Here is a 23,457-nt window from a genome sequence, read left to right as displayed (position 1 = left end):
GGGAAATCATAGGGATATGCAAGAGCTATAGAGTGGTGATATTGGAGGACTTTAATTACCCAAATATCGATTGGGATAATGCTAGGGCAAAAGCAAAGGAGGGGAAGGAATTTCTGAAATGTGTTCAGGAGAATTTCCTTGACAAATATGTTCTTGGCCCAACTAGGAAGGAGGCATTGCTGGATCTGATGCTGGGGAATGAGGTGGGCCAAGTCGACCAAGTGTCTGTGGGAGTGATCACCGTATCATAAGATTTAGATTAGCAATGGAGAGGAGCAAGGAACAATCTAGAGTGGAACTTCTAAACTGGAATAGGGCTAACTTCAATGGGATGCGAAATGATCTAGCCAGGGTAAAATGGAACCAAAGACCGACAGAAAAAACTGTAATGGAACAATGGGTGATCTTTAAAGAGGAGATGTTCCAAGTACAGGCTAGGTACATTCCAACAAGAGGGAAGGGTAAGGGAACCAAAGCAAGGGCTCCTTGGATGACGAGGGAGATAGAGAAGATGATGAAATGAAAAAAGAGGGTGTATGCTGCATGTCAGATGAATTCTTCAAGGGAGAATCAGACCAAATACAATAAGTTGAGAGCGGATGTGAAGATGAAAATAAGATTGGCAAAGAGAGAATATGAGAGTAGAATGGCAGGTAACATAAAAGGGAACCCAAAAATCTTCTACCGGCATGTAAACAGTAAGCGGGTAGTAAGAGACGGGGTGGGGCCTATTAGAGACAAAGAAGGTGATATATACTTAGAGGCGCAGGGCAAGCCTAGAATACTCAATAAGTATTTTGTATCGGTGTTTACTAAGGAGGTGGATGCTGACAAAATATCGGTAGAAGTGGAAAAGGTAGAAGCAATGGAAGGGGTGAAAATTGATAGACAGGATGTACTAGAAAGGCTGGGTATGCTTAGAGTGGACAAGTCACCTGGTCCAGATGGTTTGCATCCCAGGTTGCTAAGGGAATTGGGGGAGGAGATAGCGGAAGGGCTTGCCATAATTTTCCAATCTTCCCTAGATGCGGGTGAGGTGCCTGAGGATTGGAAAGTGGCAAAAGTGACTCCATTGTTCAAGAAAGGGTGTAAGGACAATCCTAGTAACTACAGGCCACTCAGTTTAACATCAGTGGTGGGTAAAGTTTTAGAAACAATAATCATGGAAAAAATTAACGCGCACTTGGAGAGGTTTAAGCTAATTAAGGAGAGCCAAAACGGGTTTGCAAAAGGAAGATCGTGTTTGACTAATCTAATTGAATTTTTTGATGAAGTAGCAGAGAGAATTGATGAAGGGAATGCAATGGATGTTGTCTACATGGATTTTCAGAAGACGTTTGACAAAGTACCACATAGAAGGCTGGTTAACAAAATTGAGGCTCATGGAATAGGTAGGTCAATGGCAACTTGGATAAGGAATTGGCTTAAGGACAGAAAACAACGAGTTGTGGTAAATGACTGTTTTTCAGACTGGAGGATGGTAGACAGTGGTGTTCCCCAAGGGTCACTGCTTTTTTAAATGACCTGGATATTGGAATACAGAGCAGAATTTCTAAATTCGCTGATGACTCCAAACTTGGGGGTGTGGCAAACAGTGATGATGTTATCAATCGACTGCAATAGGATGTAGAACGGTTAGCAGAATGGGCAGACAAGTGGCAGATGGAATTTAATACCAAGAAGTGTGAGGTGATGCATTTTGGCAGAAGGAACAGGGAGAGGCAATATACACTTAATGGCACAGTTTGCAGGGACAGAGGGACCTGGGAGTTAATGTGCACAGGTCCCTGAAGGTGGCAGGACATATTGAGAGAATGGTTAACAAAGCATATGGGATCATGGGCTTCATAAATAGAGGTATTGAGTACAAAAGTAGAGAAGTTATGCTGAACCTTTATAAAGCGCTGGTTAGGCCACAACTGAATTATTGCGTCCAGTTCTGGTCACCACACTTTAGGAAGGATGTGAAGGCCCTTGAGAGGGTGCAGAGGATTTTTACCAGAATGGTTCCGGGGATGGGGGATCTTAGCTACAAGGACAGGTTGGAGAAGCTGGATTTGATTTCATTAGAGCAAAGGAGGTTGAGGGGTGGTTTGATAGAGGTGTACAAGATTATGACGGGTTTGGTTAGGCTAGATGGGGAAAGGCTGTTCCCACTAGTTGATGGTACAAGGACTAGGGGACAAAGATTTAAGGTTCTGGGCAAGAGGTACAGGGGGGAATGTGTGGAGCGAGTGGTGATTACGCAGCGAGTGGTGAGGACCTGGAATTCGCTGCCGACGGAAGTGGTGGAAGCGGAGACACTCAATGTTTTCAAGGGGAGACTGGATAGGCACTTGAGGGAAATAAACTTGCAGGGTTACGGGGATAGAGCGGGGGAATGGGACTGGCTGGATTGCTCTACAGAGAGCTGGCATGGACTCGGTGGGCCAAATGGCCTCCTTCTGTGCCATTATGAATCTATGACCTTACCTTCCATCTGCTACTAACCATCACAATGTCCTTTTGGCCACAATGCTGAAATAAAAGCCACCACAAAGCAAACTTTCTAATCCACCTATGCACCTCTATCCATCCAATGTAACAGCAAGATATCAGCTCATCACCCGTATGCATTCTCTTGGTGAGTGTCTTGTGTGTGCCTTTGCCTATCCTACTGATGTGATGCAGTGCTACCCCAGTGGCTGCAGCACAGCTGGTGGAAGGCTGCTGACTGTCAGTGGAGGACACTGCAAATGGCCTTGTTGGTTGACCTTGAGCTGGTGGCTGGGAGTGTGAAATCAATCATTTTCTTCTTGTTCTTCTTCACTCTCCTCGCCCTCTTCTTGGTCACCCACTGGCTGGGCAGGCTGCATTTCTTGGGTGTGTGAAATGAGGAAGGCACAAGGTTGGAGTTGTGTTGATGGGAGGGTGGGAAAGCAAGAGGTGCATGCCAGAAGGGGGATAACATATGAGGATACCAGCATCCTGTATCCTTTCAGCCCCGCTGTTGGCCAAGGGCTCAGCCATGCTCCTGCCAAGAATGGCCTGCACCGTCTCCTCCAAGGGGGTGAGGTGAGGCTAGGAATGGGAGATGTGCCTTCGTGATTGGTGCAAATTGTTGGTAGGTGAGTAATTGGGGAAGAGGGTGTGGGGGTGGGGGGCAGTCGTGCATTGAGCAGTGTGAGGCTAGGGGTGCAGTTGGTAGGAGATGGCTTCTGAAGATGCATTCACTGGCCTTGATCAGTGGTCTGATGCCATGAAGCTTCTTTGGGCACTGGAGCCAGGTGGTGAGGGCAACACTGCTGGCAGTGACCGTCTCGGTGATATACTCCCACATCATTCTTTCTGGAGGGCCTCCTGGCCCCTGTGGCTAGTGTGCCAGTCTTGCAGTGTTGACTCCTTGCACAAAGCTGGAGTGCTGTGTGCGAGACCCTGGGTACCCCTTCCCTGGTGTGCTGAGCCATTTTTCCCCATTTTTTGAGTTTAGGAAGGGAATTCAGCTTTAAGAGCTGAATATTCACATTTAGGACTTCTTTTTAATGTTAACTTTTTTTTAAAGGTGGTAAGGATTGAAAACTGCATTGTTTCACTTCATTTTAATTTGTATTACTTCAGTATGCATGGACCCTTTAATTCTCAGGTCTCTTCTTTGCCCACAATTCCTTGCGAGCTCCACAGCCTCGCTCCCAGAGGCTATACGAGGCTTGAACGCCGCATCTGCTCACAAACTTCGGGTCGGATACTTGCAGCACCACCACCAGCCCGGCGTTGCACAGCAGGCAAGCACCGCGCCAACAATCTCTATCCCCCAACAGATGAATTTAGCTCCGTTAGCGTTGCCGCCATTTTCAGTGGCCGTTAACTCCAGTTGCCGGTGACATCGGCAACTTTACTGGTTGACACAAATTTCTCCCCCTGTTAACGATTCTTCAAACTGGTTGGTTAAGGAGATACACAGTTGCTTACCCTGTTCACACAGGTCCCAGATTCCCTGTAGAGGATTTCTAATAACCGCATCCTCCAGTGCAAAAGCCCACACAAAGTCTGTAGGCAAGTGTAAGTATAATGAACGGCGAGCGCAGTTTGTTCGCCGCTGACTGCAAAATCCGGGTCAATAATGTAAATTTTGCTTTATTAAAAACAGCGTATTCCTCTGCTAGTAATGAGAGGTTAATTGTAATCCATACCATTCTGACATTGACCAATTTATAATAGAACCATAATTGCTTTCTATAGAAATCATTTGTCTTAATTCTGCTCTAGGAAAAGTGCACTTTTTAAAAAGAAATCCTTATTTTTTTCCCCGAAAGCAGATGTGATTATAATGTATGCAAAACTATAAATCTGCTCCCAAGTGCCCCAGATTCTGCCACATCCCAGTATAGTTGTGGAGCCAGAAATCTGGAAGAATTTAACACCGAATGGACTCAGGCACAGAGTATGTTACTGAAAATAAACACTAGAACTTCTCTCATCATCCAGGAATGTGCAAATGGCAATTAATCTAGATCTAGAACGTTTGCCGATTGCTAATAAAAGTCAAAAGGTGACTTGGGGCTCAAACGTTCTAGGAGTTGCTTTTTTGAATTTTCAGAGTTACAGTAATTTACAAACTGCTCTACTACTGAAGCATTCTTTAATGCTTTATTGCCAATTGCAGGGTAGTTTCCACCACAGCTGGATTGACTGTAAAAGCAACTGTCGTTGTGCAAACGTCCACATGCACTGTTTTAAAGTTCCTGATCTCAGTCGTCCCTCCAGACTTAGCTGTTTAAGGCAGTGAGCCATACAGACTAGGAAGGCACCAAGTTCGATCTCCATACTGTGCTGAATTAGTTGATCTCAGCCAGCCTGGAAGTAGCAGCACAACAATTGCTCTCGCCCACCGCCCTTCCGCGTTAGAATGGGGAGAATTAGCCAGGGTTCCCGCCCACTGCTGATTCCCATCCAGTAGCTTCTCCTAAAAGTGAACATACAGGAGGGTGCCAAACACCCAAGTAACCACACCTCCCCTTCAGGGAAAAATAAAAGTAACAAAAAAGTCACTATTTGTAACTCTCCTGTTTTTTTTTATTCGTTCCTGGAAGGTGGGCATCGCTGGCAAGGCCAGCATTTATTGCCCATCCCATTGCACGCTGATTTACATCACAACGCTGCCATTTTTTTGGAGATGCTGCTGCCAGTTCCCAGCAGCGCAAAGGTAGGGATCAAAACGGCGGCCATGGCAGGACCCGTCAGCAGCTGATGAAAGAGTGGCGGCTGCCATTTTAGCACTATTTAATGGCGCTATGGAGTGGCGCTAAGGCCACAAATTTCTCACCCACAGAGTCTGAACCAGGAAGTGTAAGTTAGAATAGTTAATTCAATGCCAAAGCATGTACAGAAAGGGAAATAAAGAGGGGGAAAGAAAGATGGGATTGAGAGAGAGAGATAAAAGAGACAGAGAAAAAGTAAAAAAAAAATTAAAATCCGAAGGAATGAGACTTCACACTTGGAAAAGCTAATTTTCAGTGCCAGAGAGGTTGTTTGGCAGTAATTAAGACTTATTACCAATGGTCCCTCTAATTTGTTTTGGGTGCGTGGCCCCTTTAAGAAGTTGCATGGCCCATTCAAATTTCTGCACATGTGCAGTTTTTTCATTGTAAAGCCAGCAAGCGGCCTGCGCGGGACCTCCAGACAGCCGTGCAGCTTAATGGAAACATTGCTTATCACAGCATTAAAAATTCACTTACACTTGAATGGACAAGCCCCAACTTTTCTGGTGAGTTTAGTGGGTATCTAGTGGGTAAGTATCGCAACTTCATGCTGTTTCATGTGTTTCAATGCCGAGTCTCTCGACAAGATACTGTTATAGCGCAACTTGCGGAGGCGCAGGGCAACTCGAACAGCTACTTCCTGATTTCTGCTTTTAACTGTGCATGTGTGGACGCTAGAAGTTGCTGTTCGATTTGCTCTTTAATAACAGTGAGCGCTGAGAGCCTCACCGCTATTTTTAACCACAAAATCTGGGCCATTATGCTTATATTAAGGCTTTTGCCCTTCTTTCAGGTCCTAGCTTATACATAAATAGAAAGATGGCTGGTGTTCATTGTATCTATAATATATTTTTAAAAACTTAGGTCGGTGCATACTTCCTGTCTACAAACCTTACTTCCTGTTGTCATGTTTTTGTCATGCATTTGTGTTGACTTTTCCATGATAATTTCTTATATGCATGATCATAATGGAAACTGCCTATGGAAACTCATCATGCTATAATTACAACCTCCCTTCAATAGTGGGGTGCTGTATCATCTCAGTTTTGTAACTTGCAACTCTTCAACTTGTACTGCTGAGTATCTCCTATGATCCCACCAACTCTACTTTTCTGCTTCCCAAACTGCTGTCGGTCTTGCAATTTAACTATAAAAAATCTCCACAAAACCAATGTACTATATAAAAATTAGGACAGCTGTACATCATAGAATCATAGAATGGTTACAGCACGGAAGGAGGCCATTTGGTCTGCCGAGCCCGTGCCAGCTCTCTGCCAGAGCACTTCAGCTAGTCCCACTCCCCCACCCTTTCCCCGTAGCCCTGCAAATTTCTTTCCTTCAGATACTTATCCAACTCCCTTTTGAAAGCTGTGATTGAATCTGCCTCCATCACCTTTTCAGGCAGTGCATTCCAGATCTTAACCACTCGCCATGTAAAAAAGTTTTTACTGGTTCTTTTGTCAATCACCTTAAACCTGTGTCCTCTGGTTCTCGACCCTTCTGCCAATGGGAACAGTTTCTCGCTATCTACTCTGTCCAGACCCCTCATGATTTTGAACACCTCCATCAAATCTCCTCTCAATCTTCTCTGCTCCAAGGAGAACAACCCCAGCTTCTCCAGTCTATCAATGTAACTGAAGTCCCTTATCCCTGGAATCATTCTCGTAAATCTTTTCTGCACCCTCTCTAAGGCCTTCACATCCTTCCTAAAGTGTGGTGTCCAGAATTGGACACTGTACTCCAGTTGGGGCCAAATTAGTGTTTTATACAGGTTCATCATAATTTCCACACTTTTGTACTCTCTACCTCTATTTATGAAGCCCAGGATTCCATAAGCCTTTTTAACCTGCCAGGGGACTGGGATAGATATAATGAACAGCAAAGGAAGACAAAAAAGATAGTAAGAGCTGCAAAAAGGAATATGAAAAGAAACTTGCGAGGGATATCGAGATTAACACAAAAAGTTTTACAGTTATATTAGAAGAAAAAGTGTAGTCAAGAGTAATGTGGGCCCTTTGAAAACAGATGGTGGTAATATTGCAAATGAAAGTAAGTTCCTGCCTTCCTAACCCAGGAAATAGATCAATAATGTAAAGAATGTGGTTTAGCATTTAATTGAAAAGCAAAGCAAGTAATGTTAGGCACAAGACTAGTGCTGGAGGGTGAGTGAGCAATGCACACCTGGGTTCTGCTGTGTATCCTGTTTATACCAGATATTAACTAATTTTTAAAAGCTGAGACAACGTGTAGGCCTTCTTGTGTGGGAACTCGCCATGCTTGCCTGCTCTATGATATAGAATTGTTATGTGATCGCATGGAACTTGGCGAGTTTAGAGGTGAAGGACTGTTTTGCATATTCTAAAGAGGTACAAAATACAAGTCAGAATTTTCATTTCTTATGATGAAGATACTAATCTTAAAAGAACTGGGCATTGAAGGATTGAATAAATAGTTGTAACTGGTAAAAAAAAACAGCATTTCTAAAAGAATGCCATCCTTGTACTTCTGGATACAAATGTGACACTCTGTATGATGTTGGGAGTCAAGAAAGTGCAGGTTTCAAAAATAATAATCAATAAACTGTTGGTATTCAGTTCATGTGCATGCATATATTCTATATTCAGGTTAATGTATTTACACATACAAGCAGACTGTTCTGTGTACAGTGTCAAATTACAATGAGTTTGTGGAATGTCTTTGGGCTAATTCTCACGAGGGTTTACATGCTTGGTACGTGGGGTCACTGGAGTGCAAGCTAGGGAAGTTGGGGAAGTTTGTATTGCTCAACACTTTCCCTTATAGAATGCTATAATTAGAAATAGACCCATTGCTTTCAGGACAGTATTAACCTTTCCATTTGTTTGAGTTACTGTTTTCTTCCTTTTGGGTGATCAGCAATGCCAAGTACGTGCTCATCAACTTGTGCAGTGCTTTGAAAGCAAATGTATTTCAATAATTTTAGAACCCTTTAAATATATTATTGTTGTTCAAATAGTAAAGTGTTATAAACAGATCTCCATTATAGCTTACATCAATCTCTTACATAGATGTGTGCAAATTAAAGTAGCATATATTTAAGAGTTTTACCTTCCTAATTACCAAACAAATTATTAAAACTACAGTCTGACATCATTACTGTAAACTAATGGGGACCAACAAAATGTGTCTTCATATCAGGGGCTCATCTTATTGGGGTTTGAACGGTTTTCCTGACTTGAATCGGAACTTGTTGGAACCCAATGAGATGTTTGTTACAAGTTTGACAAGAGTTGGTTACAATGAGATTTGACTGTATTGAATATCTACAACTATCCCAATTGCCTATATGTTTTCAGGGTAAGATGCAAGGTAGAACAATATGTCTTAATGCCAGCCCCAGAGAGTGCCCACAACTGCATTAGTGTCAATCTCAATTTCCAAAATTATCCTTTTGGACTTTATGAGTAAACTACCAATTTGTGTTGAATTATGGGGTATGGATATTTGTCTTGTCGAAGTGAAACTGAGATAGCCAGCTCCCTATTGTTGGTTTAACTTCGTAGATTCTTTCTCCTCAAATTCACGGTTTTAGATCTGGGCTCAAGTTTAATTACCATGGGGAGGTCCAGGTCAAACCATCCTGAAAATCTTATCCGAGGCTTGTTCACTTAGTTCTACTAGCATTTGAATGAGGAATTCCAGTTTACTGTATACAAACCAGGTCAACGAGGCTCTTTGACTTTTCATACAGCAGAAAATGCTTAGGTAATCAATATTTGTACAGAATATTCCTCAAGCATTCCTCCAGCAAATTTAAAATTGTGACCTTTAACCTAAGTAGTTATGCTCTTGCTGAAGGTTAGTCCGTGCTTTAAAAAAAACCTCAGTTGTACCACGGATGATGTACATCATTAATCTCTTGGTCAAGATCTCTGTTTGCAAAGATTACACGCATGTCATTTTTACACAGAGATCAATTAGCTGGAATACCACAGCTGATAGATCTATAATTAGCATTTGTATGCTCGAGAGTTGAGCCGAACCCTCAGCCCAAATTCCAACGTTATTAGTAATCGTGTGCCAGCTATAATTACCTACAAAGGAAAGCATGTTATTACTTTGTTTTGGAGAGTTTTACACCAAAAGGTCAAACAGTTATTGAAATGAGAGATTAAAGCAATAATATTGATTATTTAATCTGATCCAAGTACAGGTCATTCAGTTCAATCGATCAATCCTCGTGGGTGTACCGGAGATGGCATAGAAGTAGGATTGTGTAAATGGATTAGTGTGTAATCCACTGTGAAAGGAAAATGAGTGGGATGAGAAATTCTACTGCTACCAATAGCAATTTCAATTGATTTAGAAGCATCAAAACGGGGGCAGTTTAGTTGACTTGTGAATTATAAAGCATTCTTCACCCAGTATCAATGAGTTGATATTCCTTATGAATGGATGGACTGAGCATTCTTGTGTATTACACTTAAACAATTAAATGAAATTAATCTTGGCCAGCGAATTTACACTGGGATGCCAGGAGACAAGCATAAACCTTTCCCTTGTCTTAAGTAACCCTGGTTTAACAGATGATGGGTGTAGAAGTTCAGACATGGAACTAACTAAGGGATAGAACTCCAGGTGATGAAGCTGTCTGGAGGGAGTTTCACAGGTAGGAGAAGCAATTTGTGAGATGCGGTCACTGGCAATTCCATACAGATTTTGGTCTGGCACAGAATGTTGAGGTGGTGATATGGTAACTCTTGCGCTGCTTAGGAACAATTCTTGTGACAGAATTGGAGGAACGCAGAATTCTCGGATGGTTGTAGGGCTGGAGGAGGTTGCAGAGATTGGGAGGGGCGTGGCCATGGAGAATTTGAACACAAGGATGAGAATTTTAAATTCGAGGCATTGCTGGACTGGGAACCAATGTAAATCAGTGAGCACGGAGGCGATGGGTGAACGGGACTTGTGAGTTAGGATACGGGCACCAGAAGTTTGGATGAGCTGAAGTTTACAGAGGGTGGAAGATGGGAGGCCAACTAGGAGAGCATTGGAATAGTCGAGTCTGGAGGTAACAGACTTGTAAGACACTGGGATTGGCATCTCTGACATGTAGGTGACACTTGATTGAGAAGTCCTACTTTTCTGCTAGAATTTAAAATTAATTTAGCTAAATATATATGCTATGTAAACAATGGCTTGTATTCAATGGGCTGTGAAGCATAAGGTTCGTGCGATAAAGCATGTAGCCAAAAATGTCACATGACTGATCATGTGAATGTCATCAGAGATATTAGAGAGAAGAACTCAAGATGATTTGTATTAGATTCAGGGTAAAAAGATGGGGAAGATGAAATGAGGAAATCAGAAAAGAGAAGAGACAGGACACTTAATAGGATTGCAACTGGGAAAGGAGGCCAGGGTCCAGATGGAGGTGGAGGACAGCGTCGACTGACAGATTCACAATGGAGGGAAAAAGGGTAGGAATTAAACAGAGGATGGAGCAATGGAGGCAGAGAAGTGGAATGATAAAAGGCCAAGCAAGGCAGCAAACCTCAATAGTGGAAATCGAAATGGAAGAAATCCCAGGAAAATAACAATGGCATAATCTTGATTTTTCTTTCTGAACTGTTTGTAATCTCCCTCTCTAAGCTTCAGCTGCAAACTATGAGACTTTGCAAAGAAAACATGGGGGAAAAATTTGGTTGCTTTGCCTCTCCCGTTAGGGGGGCGCTAACGTGGTGCCGCTAACGCCTCAGCAAAATTCAGCAGGTGGTTAGTGGCGTCGGTAGCCGGTAGTGCCCCGCGGTGCTGTGCCTCCAGCGATGACGTCATCGCCATGCGCAGTGCCCCACTCACGCCCAGGCCGCAAACTTGGCTTGCGCCCCCCTGACCTACCACCAGACGCGATGTCCGACAGGGTCAAGGTGGCGTTTTTGCATCTGGGGCGGTGATAATTAAAGGGCAGGCGCCGGGCGGCCATTTTATTTTGGGCTGCCTGCCAGCACCTGCCCCCTCTCGCCTGCTCCTGCGGGGTGCCGGTCGCGATCGGTCAGCCTGGCACTCCTCGAGTGCCGGGCTATTTTGCAAGCACCCCGCTCCCCGGTGGTCCAGCAGGGCCCCAGTGCGTGCTGCGCTAGGCCCCTCCCCTTTAATCAGGAGAGGGAGGCCTGTACTACCACGGCGTTGCTAAACGTAACACAGCGATATTCAATGGGAGCACCCTAAGAGGGAGGGGGAGCGTTTCCAGTAGCGCACTGCCTCCTGCTTGGGTCGCTACCATTCAATTTTGGGGGCGGGGTGCTAACTTTTTCGGGGTGCTAAAAGTAGCGCCCTGGCAAAATTATCGCCCCAAAGGGGGCACAAGCCAATTTCCCCCCCCTAGGACTGTGTCTTAGAATATCTATCCCCAACCAGAATAGTAAGTATATTGGAAAATGGTGATACCAGATAAAACATAACATTGATATATAAATGTTATGGAATTATGGTAATGGGATTATTTCACCCAGTATCAATGAGATAAGATATTCCTGATGAATGGATGGACTGAGCATTCTTGTGTATTATACTTAAAACGATCCAAATTAAATTAATCTTGGTGGTTACTAAGAATCAAAAAGAACCATATTGATGTCACTCATGCTATCACAGCTGACATATCCAAACACACACATGACATGCAAATATTGTGTGTGATTGGCACTATTTATGGTTTATTTTCTGTAAACCATTCGTCCCTGATGTGCATTCTGTACTTAATGAGGAGTCTGAAGGGTATGGTGATACTCCTAATTGTTTCACGTGAGCTGCCTCTAGTCTCTCCAGAGCGGACTCTCTGCTCCCTTAAAAATTCCCTTAACAGGGATGAAGTACTCAATTCACTGGGCCATCTGGTATGTCTGAATTCCACATTCTACTACCTTCAGGAGAGAATTATGGAGTGGATATCAATATTTAACTCCATGACCCGCAATACACAAATCATTTTGGTATTTCACCAACTGCAGCTGTACAGAATGAAAAACTGATCCTGGCACTTCAGTTATGCACAGCAGGGTTATTCTTACTGAAGTCTCGCCCAATGAAAAGTAAAGCCCTTGAATACTGCCGATTTCTACAGTAGTCAGAGAGTAAAATTAGTTCCAGTTGTAACATTGTAAGTGTGACAAATTTATATAGTCACAGTGGGTTTGAGAACATGATTTAACTGGACTTATCAAACTACTTATATCTATTCTTTGGTTTTGCACGCGAGTTAAATACATGGCTATAAGAGGCCCTGTAAAAGGTCATAGTATGGCACAGACATGATCAACATGTCTTCAATAGTTCTGGGTCCAGAGCTGCACCAGTCAGTAAAAGTTAAAGTTAGCAATAATAAAAACAACAACAACTTGCATTTATATAGCGCCTTTAACACAGTAAAACATCCCAAGGCACGTCACAGGAGTGTTCGCAGACAAAATTTGACAGCGAGCCACATAAGGAGATATTAAGACAGGGAAGCTTGGTCAAAGAGGTAGGTTTTGAGGAGGAGAGAGGAATAGAAAGGAGAGGTTAAAGGAGAGAATTCCAGAGCTTAGGGCCTTGGTAGCTGAAGGCACGGCCGCCAATGGTGAAGTGAAGAATATTGGGGATGCACAAGATACCAGATTTAGAGGAACACAGAGATCTCGGAGGGTTCTAGGGCTGGAAGAGGTTACAGGGAGAGGGAGGGGTGAGGCCATGAAGGGATTTAAACACAAGGATGAAATAAAAAAAATTAAAAAAAATCCAAAAAAAAAAAAATCGAGGCATTGCCAAATCGGGAGCCAATGTAGGTCAGCAAACACAGGGGTTACAATGGATATAGTGAAGGGATAATTATTGTCCTAGCCCTTTTCAGGCTACTCTAGATCAGGTGTATTCCCCAGGCATTCACCTTCAACTAAAGTTAGAGATAGCTGAGTTCTATAAGATGCTTAATTGGGTCTAAAGGTCCAGGCTATCTCTTTCTAAAGGAAAGGAACAACTTGAAGATGTTATCGTCTTCCAGATAGCACTTTTAATAAGTTTAACTAGACTGTAACCTTCCGGATATTATGAGGGTCCGGCATACTCCCCAGAATTCTGTAACTCCTCACCAAAGAGTGTACAGAGATTGAGTTTGCAAGTTTAATACAGAAATACTCTGAGACAATTCTAAAAATATATAGATTTATTAAAGAACTGACATGCAGTTAACAGCTGGTGAGTCAATTGCAACCTTAACAGTTCAAAATACAAATAGCTTACATTTCTTATTCTCAGAGATCCTAATTCTCAAATCTTACCTTCGTTACATTTTTACATTTCTTATTATTCTTAATCCAGGATATCCACCAAAATCAAATAAGAGTACCTCTTGATCCCCGAGACTCAAAAAGTTAAAAACTCAGAGCCTGCCTCTGAAGTTGAGAATCGCTTGCCCCTTCCAGTGACTTTTGACTTTCTATTTGAAAGTTCCATATTTTATACCCTTTTTGTGGTGGTTTATCCTTTGAAGTTTTCTGCTGCTGTAAGCTCATTATCTCTTGTCATCTTCTGTTGATTTCTTTTCTAATCTTACTATCAGTTCAGCTGTTAACTTTCAGAATCCTGTCTGCTGTACAGGTGTTCAAAAACTTATTAAAAAAGACTGATGTATCTATTTGATGCCATTCATACAAAGGTCTTCAATTCAATTCTTAATGGCACAGTAATTCCTGTCACAACGCGTGAGTATGGACGGGGTACTCACGCGTGTGCCCGGAGGAATTGCCGGTTTTCAGCATGCACAGTGCATGCGCTGAAAACCGGCATTTCCTGTCCTCTGACCCAAGGGGTTAAGAGGCAGAACACGTGCGACTGCACAGGCAGCATGTGCGCAGTGAAATTCCTTTTTTTTTTTCCAGAGTTGCCCGAGTGTAAAGGCCTCCAGTTTTTACGCGTGGAAAAACCAGACGTAAGTACTTAGTTTTGCAGGTAAGTGGGCTTTTAGTACAATTTAGAATTTTTTTTCCCACAGGTTTATTATTTTTAAAGAACTTACAGTAAGGTAAGTTTAGTTTTAGGCCCTATTTTTAAAAAATTTATTTTTTTCAAAAAATTGATTAATTGTTTATAACATTTTTTTAAACTTATTTATAGTTAATATAATCAGTGGGATGTTTTTTAAAATTTTATTTAACGTTTAAGTAGTGTTTTGGCAGCCCATACTTTTCATGAGTTTGACAGTTCTTACTCTCAAACTCATGAATGAGTTTCCCCTCCCCTGATTGGCTGCACAGTGCTCACCTGATCCCAGCCAGCACATCGCACTAACTACGCCGCTGGATCAGGTAAGCACATCGCGCTGACATCTGAACCGGGCCAGTGACAGGAAATGCAAGCAGGCCCGGGCTTCAGATGTCGGCGCGCCGGGTGAGTGCACATCGGGGGCTTGCACGCGCGGCAAGTTCCCGATCCTAACTTCAGGGCCAATATCACCTTAACTGGTTATAAGCAGATGTTGTGTCTCCTTGTTCTAAGTTTAACATAAAACTATTGTACGGCAGGTATTTCTTTTACTTGATGTCATTTTTTCAAAGGCACATGTTTTTTTTAATTTATGTAATCCTTTCTGAAGTGTTGGTTTACAACACTTAACTTGGGCATTGCTATTGTGTTTCTTCCAATGTTCAGACATAGAGGAACCTCCAACATGCTGTTTCAACAGGGCCATTGTTTTAGTATCAATCAACCAATTCCCATTTCAAAAGCTTGTATGGTGTTTACAACTTTTGTGTTAACAAACCATCTTATCTCAGAAGCCTGTATTCTGTTTACAGCCTGTGTCTTTGAGGCTTTTAGATTTTTAAACCCAGTTTTCATGTTTTAATAAAGTAAAAAATTCCGTTCATAGGATGGTGTATCTTTCTGAAATATGGCTATTTCCTTTACAATAGAACGGTCATGTTTCTGTTTTGTTTTCCAGTAAGTCTTTTTTACGTGAAAATTGTTCTTTTACAACTGGCCAAACAAAACCTTATTGTAAAAATAAAGTAAAATGTGCTTGGTTGATTGAACTTATATTAATGGCTTGTGGTTTTGAGTGGTCCAGGTTTGATTCAGAATGATGTCACACAGATGCCATTGAAACCATTCCTATAATTGTATTCTCTCCCTTCTTTTGTGCCGAATACCACATCCTGTTTAATACCTTAAGATCAGCTCTCCTGGGACACAGTTTCCTTATTTTTATTGTTGTAAACAATTTTAAGTATCTGTGCACAATGATTGCAGTGAGCCTTTGGCTTAGTGGTAGCATTCTTGCCTCCGAGTCAGAAGGTGATGGGTTCAAGCCCTGCTCCAGACAGTCCCGGTGAGTGGAGACTAGAATATGGTCCCTAAATACTGGGTTGACGTCCAGCGAGTTACTCGCTTCCGGACGGAGTAACCACAGCCCAGTGGTGGTAGTCCCGCCTCTGAGTCAGAAGGGTTGGGTTCAGGCCCTTCTCCAGACAGCCCTGGTGAGTGGAGGAGCGCCGGCTCTGAATACTGGGTTGACACCCAACAGGGGTAATCGTGCCTGATGAGTGCGGGTGGCCGCCCTTCCCTGTAAAGGGTAGGTGGAGCTCTGTAGCCTTGGTTGTAGCCCACCTAGGAGGAGGTACACACTGAAGATAAAAAAAAGTGAGGGACATAAAAACATAAGAAATAGGAGCAGGAGTAGGCCATTCGGCCCTTCGAGCCTGCTCCGCCATTCAGTAAGCTCATGGCAGATGTTCTACCTCAACTCCGCCTCAGGAAGGTGACAGGAAACCACCTCAGCTACGTAAGTGGCTCAAGAATCACATGTATGAGACTTGAGTTAGGACCTGCCCTGGGGCCGAACACCACGGACAGACACAATGATTTGTGTTAAATCCGTGAATCTTGATGTATGGTGTCCTTCAATAAATAGACAGAGACTGCAGAGGAACAATCAACGGTGTTTACTGGATGAGGGTTACTCTAAAACTAACAGTACAAATCCCTACTCAGGGTTTATATACAGGGGTGGTCACTGCCGGTACTACAGTATACAGGAGCTGTAAACATAGAAAGATAGGAGCAGGAGTAGGCCATTCGGCCCTTCGAGCCTGCTCCGCCATTCAATGAGATCATGGCTGATCATTCAATTCAGTACCCTGTCCCTGCCTTCTCCCTTATCCCTTGATCCCTTTAGCCTCAAGAAATATATCCAACTCTTTCTTGAATATATTTAATGAATTGGCCTCCACCGCCCTCTGTGGCAGAGAATTCCACAGGTTCACCACTCTCTGGGTGAAGAAATTCCTCCTCATTTCAGTCCTAAATGGCTTACCCCTTATCCTTAGACTATGACCTCTGGTTCTGGACTCCCCGGCCATCCGAAACATCCTTCCTGCATCTAGTCTGTCCAGACCTGACAGAATTTTATAGGTTTGAATGAGATCCCCTCTCAATCTTCTAAACTCCAGTGAGTATAAGCCCAATCGACCCAATCTCTCCTCATATGTCATTCCTGCCATCCCAGGTATCAGCCTGGTGAATCTTCGCTGCACACCCTCCATGGCAAGAACGTCCTTCCTCAGGTAAGGTGACCAAAACTGCACACAATACTCAAGGTGCAGTCTCACCAAGGCCCTGTACAACTGTAGCAAGACATCCTTGTTCCTGTACTCGAACCCTCTTGCTACGAAAGCCAACATACCATTTGCCTTCTTAACCGCCTGCTGCACCTGCATGCTTACCTTCAGCGACTGGTGCACAAAAACACCCAGGTCTCTTTGCACTTCCCCTTCTCCCAATCTATTGCCATTCAAATAATAATCTGCCTTCATGTTTTTGCCACCAAAGTGGATAACCTCACATTTATCCACATTATAGTGCATTTGCCATGTTTCTGCCCAATCACCCAACCTGTCCAAATCGTACTGGAGTTTCACGACATCCTCCTCACAGCTTACCCTCCCACCCAGCTTTGTGTCGTCTGCAAATTTGGAGATATTACATCCAATTCCCTCGTCCAGATCATTAATATATATTGTGAACAGCTGGGGTCCTAGGACCGATCCTTGCGGTACCCCACTAGTCACTGCCTGCCACTCGGAAAACGACCCGTTTATTCCAACTATTTGCTTTCTGTCCGCCAACCAGTTCTCTATCCAAGTCAATGCCTTGCCCCCAATCCCATGTGCCTTAATTTTGCACGCTAATCTCTTATGTGGGACCTTATCGAAAGCCTTCTGAAAGTCCAAATACACCACATCCACTGATTCTCCCTTATCTATTTTACCAGTTACATCCTCAAAAAATTCCAGTAGATTAGTCAAGCATGATTTACCTTTTGTAAATCCATGTTGACTTTGTCCGATCCTGTCACTGCTTTCCAAGTGCTCTGCTATTACATAATTTATAATAGACTCTAGCATTTTCCCCACTACCGATGTCAGGCTTACTGGTCTATTATTCCACGCTTTTTCTCTACCACCTTTTTTGAATAGTGGGGTAACATTAGTTACCCTCCAATCCATGGGTACCGTTCCAGAGTCTATCGAGTTCTGGAAGATGACCAGCAATGCATCTACTATCTCTATGGCCACTTCCTGAAGAACCCTGGGATGTAGCCCATCAGGCCCTGGGGATTTATCGGCCTTCAGTCCCATCAATTTTCCAAACACCATTTCCCTACAAATGCTGATTTCTTTCATTTCCTCCCTTTCATCAGACCCTATGTTCCCTGGCATCTCTGGGAGGTTATTTGTATCCTCCTTTGTGAAGACAGAACCAAAGTATGTATTTAGTTGGTCTGCCATTTCCTTGTTTCCCATTATAATTTCCCCTGATTCTGACTGTAAGGGACCTACGCTTGACTTCACCAATCTTTTTCTCTTAACATATCTATAAAAGCTTTTATGGTCAGTTTTTATGTTCCCTGCAAGCTTACTCTCATATTCTATTTTCCCTTTCTTAATTAATCCCTTTGTCCTCCTTTGTTGACTCCTAAACTGCTCCCAATCCTCAGGATTATTGCTTTTTCTAGCCACTTTATATGTCCTCTCCTTGGATCATATGCTATCCCTAATTTCCCTTGTTAGCCACGGTTGAGCCACCTTTTTTGTTTTATTTTTATGCCAAACTGGGATGAACAAATTCTGTAGCTCATCCATTCGGTCTTTGAATGTTTGCCATTGCCTATCCACTGTCAACCCTTTGAGTGCCATTCCCCAATCAATCCTACCCAACTCGCTCCTCAGACCATCGCAGTTTCCTTTATTTAAATTGAGGACCCTTGTCTCTGAGTCAACTACTTCATTCTCCATCTTAATGAAGAATTCGATCATATTATGATCGCTCCGACCCAAGGGGCCTCGTACAACAAGATTGCTAATTAATCCTTTGTCGTTACATAATACCCAGTCTAAGATGGCCTGATCTCTGGTTGGTTCCTCGACATATTGGTCCAGGAAACCATCCCGTAAACACGCTAGGAATTCCTCCTCCACAGTATTGTTACTAATTTGGTTGGCCCAATCTATATGTAGATTAAAGTCACCCATGATGACTGCTGTGCCCTTATTGTAAAAAAGTAGTTCTCCCCTTAAAGGTACATACACTACAATTCCTCCCCTTTTAGATTAACAGTACCATAACATTCAATTAACAATTAAATATCAACTAATTACAATGAACACTTTTAACATGCAACATTAACTGAAAATAGTCTATTTATAAATTCAGTCTTTGGGGAGGCTTCCTGATCCTTTCAGGATAGCGCCTTTCCTGAGTGTCTTGCTCTTGGTGCTGAGGCGATTCTGGCCCCCTGTCGTCGGTTGGTTCATCAGCTTCCGATGCTACTGTTTCTGGTGTACATGCTACCGGTATGTCGGGTTCATCACCAGGTATGTATGGGCGAGACATGGGGTTGACTCGTTCCTGTGACTCTAGGATCTGGTCAATATGGCGTCTCACAATGTTCTCCCCAACATCCACTGTGTACATTAGTGGCCCCTGCCGTGTGCATATCATTCCTGGTTGCCATTTCTCTGTTCGGTAGTCGCGGGCCAAGACTGGTTGCCCTACATTGAAGCTCCTTGTCGGCTTCTCATTGATGTGCTGGAATTGCTTATTCTCAACATCTCTTCGTACATTTGGTCTGAGCAAATCCAGACGAGATCTCAACCTTCGGTTAAAGAACATCATGGCCGGGGTCTGGTTGGTGACTGCATGTGTCGCTATTCTGTAGGCTAACAGGAAATTGTCCACCTTGTGCTGCAGTGGAATGTCGTCATCACACATGGCCCTTACTGCTTTCTTAAAGGTTTGTACGAACCTCTCAGCCAATCCATTTGTGGCTGGATGATATGGGGCGGATGTGTAATGCTTTACCCCATTCCTCTTCATAAATCTTCGAAACTCCTCGGACACAAACTGTGGTCCGTTATCAGAGCAAATCTGCTCTGGCAAGCCGTTCCTGGCAAATATGGTCCGTAGGACTGCAATAGTTTTTTCCGTGGTGGTGGAGGACATTTTGATCACCTCAGGCCATTTCGAGTGCGCATCCACGGCTATTAAAAACATTGAGTCCATGAATGGACCAGCAAAATCAATATGCACCCGTTGCCATGGAGATGAGGGCCACTCCCATGGGTGTAGAGGGGCATGTGGTGGTGCACATTGGACCTTTTGGCATCCTGAGCAGCTCTTTGTCAGGTCCTCGATTTGCTGATCGATCCCCAGCCACCACACATAAGCCCTAGCAAGGCTTTTCATTTTTACCCCTCCCAGATGGCCTTCGTGAAGCTCATTGAGCAGTCTCTCCCTTAACTTGGGTGGAATTACCACTCGGGATCCACACATCAAGGTCCCCTGGCATACTGACAGCTGTTCTCTTCTGGATGAGAATGCTGGCAACAATGAGTCGCCATGTGTTGGCCATCCCTTCACCGTCAAGTCATATACCCGAGACAGTGTCGGGTCATTTCGGGTCTCCTTCTCTATATCAGCGTTAGTTACAGGCAAGCGTTCAATTATAGTTGAATGAAATATTTCGACAGGGTCCACTGCTGGTGCTTCCTCTGCAGTAGGCAGTGGCAGGCTTGATAGCCCATCTGCATTTCCATGCTGTTTCGTGCCCTTATACTCGATTTCATATTGGTTCGCCCCTAGAAAAAGGGACCATCTTTGTAGCCGTTGCGCAGTCATCACCGGAACGCCCTTCTTTGGATTAAAGATGGAGACAAGTCGTTGGTAGTCAGTCAGCAAGGTGAACTTCTGCCCGTGCAGATAGTGGTTGAACTTTTTCACTCCCCACACTAGGCTGAGGGCCTCCCTGTCAATCTGGGCGTAGTTACGCTCAGCTGAGGTTAGTGATCGCGACGCAAAGGCTATTGGCCTCTCTTAGCCGTCCGAGAATTTGTGCGGCTATTTGGGTGTAGTACGGTAGACAAATTTGGCAAGAACTTATGGTAGTAGTTCACCAGCCCGAGGAACGACCTCAGTTGTGACACATTTTCCGGTGCTGGAGCCTTGACTACTGCCTCAATCTTTTCAGGGGACTTATGTAACCCCTCTTCATCAATAACGTGGCCACAATACGAGATCTGCTTCTGGAAAAACTCGCATTTGTGGCGATTAGCTTGGAGCCAATATTCCTTCAATCTAGTGAGCACCTGCTCCAGGTTGGCGAGGTGATCACTATCATTTTCGCCCGTGACCAGGATGTCGTCCAAATAACACTGGGTCCCTGGAATCCCTTGCAGGACTTGATCCATTGCCCTTTGCCAAATAGCCGGAGCTGATGCTACCCCGAACACCAGCCGGTTGTATTGGTAGAGCCTTTAAGAGTGGTGATCATGAGGTACTGTTTCGAGGCTTCTTCTACCTCCATTTGCAGGTACGCCTGGGCCAGATCAATCTTAGTGAAGCATTTCCCTCCAGACAGCGAGGCGAAAATATCTTCAATCCGCGGAAGCGGATATTGTACCGTGTGAAGGATTGGGTTCACTGTCACCTTAATGTCCCCACAGATGCGAACCTTCTTTGGTTCCCCAGGCGTATTACTCAATGACCTCTTCATTACAGGAACGATGGGTGTAGCCCACTCGCTCCAGTCCACTTTGGACAGTACTCCTGAACGTTCCAAACCTTCCAGCTCTGCTTCGACGGCTGGGCGGATCATATAAGGCACCAGTCTGGCCTTAAAAAACTTTGGGCTTGCATTTTCCTCTATTTTGATCGTCGCTGTTATGCCTTTTAGTTTTCCAAGTTCCTCCTGGAACACTTCTTGTGCGTCAGTTAGCATTTTAAACAGTCGTCCAGTTGTGACGTCGTCATCCTTTTTGGCATCTACAGTCAGCGCTTGTATGGAATGCCAATCTAGCTGTATCTTCCAGATCCATTCACGTCCTAGTAGTGGTGGTCCTCCCTCTGGCAATACATATAAGTCCATTTTTGGTGTTTCCTTGCCGTTATATATAACGTTCACCCTTATTTTTCCTTTGGGGTAGACTTTTTGCCCCGTGTACGTCTTCAAGACGATCTCTGTATCTCTCAAGGGTATATGTGAGAATAGCCGCTTGTAGTCCCTTCGGTTTATGACTGTTAGGGCTGATCCTCTGTCCAATTCCATTTTCACTTGGACTCCGGCTATCTTGAGCGTGACCCAGATAGTTTGGTGATCCTCCGTTTTGATCACATTATGTAGTTTCAGACAACCCAGCTCCTTGCTTCCGGAGTCTGTATCCCTTTTCTGTTCGTCTGAACTACTCTCCGTCACCTTATGTACCTTCTTCTACTTCTCCTGTGGAGATTTCTTGCTGCTGGTTTTCTTTTCCGACCAGCAGACTCTTGCTATGTGACCTACTTTTCCACACTGTCTGCACACTTGGTCCTTGAACCAGCAATCCTTATGGTCGTGTGTTGTTCTGCCGCAGCGATAGCACTTCACTGTTCCGTATGCCATTTCATTTGTGCCATATTCTTGCGGTCTCCGTTGTATCTCAGTCGCGCCTCGTGCTGCTGCTTCGTATGATACTGCTATGCTGAAAGCCTTGTCCTGCGTAAGAACCTTTTCTGATAGAAGCCGTTTCTGGGTTCCTTCACTTTGAAGCCAACACAAAAACTTGTCCCTTAAAGTATCTGCTAGTCCCGTTCCAAACTGGCAGTGTTTCGATAGCTTGCGCAGTTCCGCTAAATACTCAGCATTACTTTCATCTTTATGCTGGTTCCTTTTGTGAAACTTAAATCTTTCTGCTATCAGCAGCAGTGTGGGGTTTAAGTGGTCCCGTAGGATTGACACGATGTTTTCAAAATTCTTTTCTGCTGGTTTCTCTGGGGTTACTAGGTTTCGCAGTAAGCCATACGTTTTTGCACCCATTGAATTCAACAATACCAGCACTTTCTTGTCATCTGGCACTTCATTCGCCTTGCAGTATACTTCAATGCGTTCGACATATGTCGTCCAATCTTCGACTTCATTGTCGAACGCTGTGATACTGCCACTCTTCGGCATTTTTTTTTTTTTTGGTGTGGTTAGACCGGCTCAAAATTGCGTCTCCCGCGCTCTCCCTTCTTCTCCGCTGGCTCAAAATGGCGTCTCCCGTGCTTTCCTTTCTTCTCCGCTGCGGCTTAAAAATGGCATCTTCCGCGCTCTCCCTTCTTCTCTGCTGCGGCTCAAAAATGGCATCTCTCGCGCTCTCCCTCCTTCTCTGCTGCGGCTCAAATGGCGTCTCCCGCGCTTTCCTTTCTTCCCCCTCCCGCGGACGCTGCTCAGCCCTTGAACACCGGCCGCGCTTTGCGCGTTTTCCTGCGCGCCTCTCTCTTTGACGCCGCTCGCTCCTGAACCCCAGCTGCGCCCTGTGCGCTTTACCCTCTCTCTTACACCGTCGACGCTGCTCGGCCTTCCCCTGTGCCGTCGGTCGGCTCCAGCCGCCGACGTCCGAGAAGGGTCTGCGCCGTACCTGCTGCCAGCCCATCTCGCTGGAGTCGCCGCCGGATGGTCGACGCCCGTGCCCCTGGAATTGGCCTTCTTCTGCAGAGTTGCAGGTAGGTTCGAATCGACTCGTCGCCAATGTTAAATTCGTGAATCTTGATGTATGGTGTCCTTCAATAAATAGACAGAGACTGCAGAGGAACAATCAACGCTGTTTACTGGATGAGGGTTACTCTAAAACTTACAGTACAAATCCCTACTCAGGGTTTATATACAGGTGTGGTCACTGCCGGTACTACAGTA

The sequence above is a fragment of the Somniosus microcephalus genome, chromosome 21 (assembly GCF_052327205.1).
Source record: "Somniosus microcephalus isolate GS21.2 chromosome 21, FLI_Smic_1.0, whole genome shotgun sequence".
NCBI lineage: Eukaryota > Metazoa > Chordata > Chondrichthyes > Squaliformes > Somniosidae > Somniosus > Somniosus microcephalus.
This window is presented reverse-complemented; position numbering follows the sequence as displayed.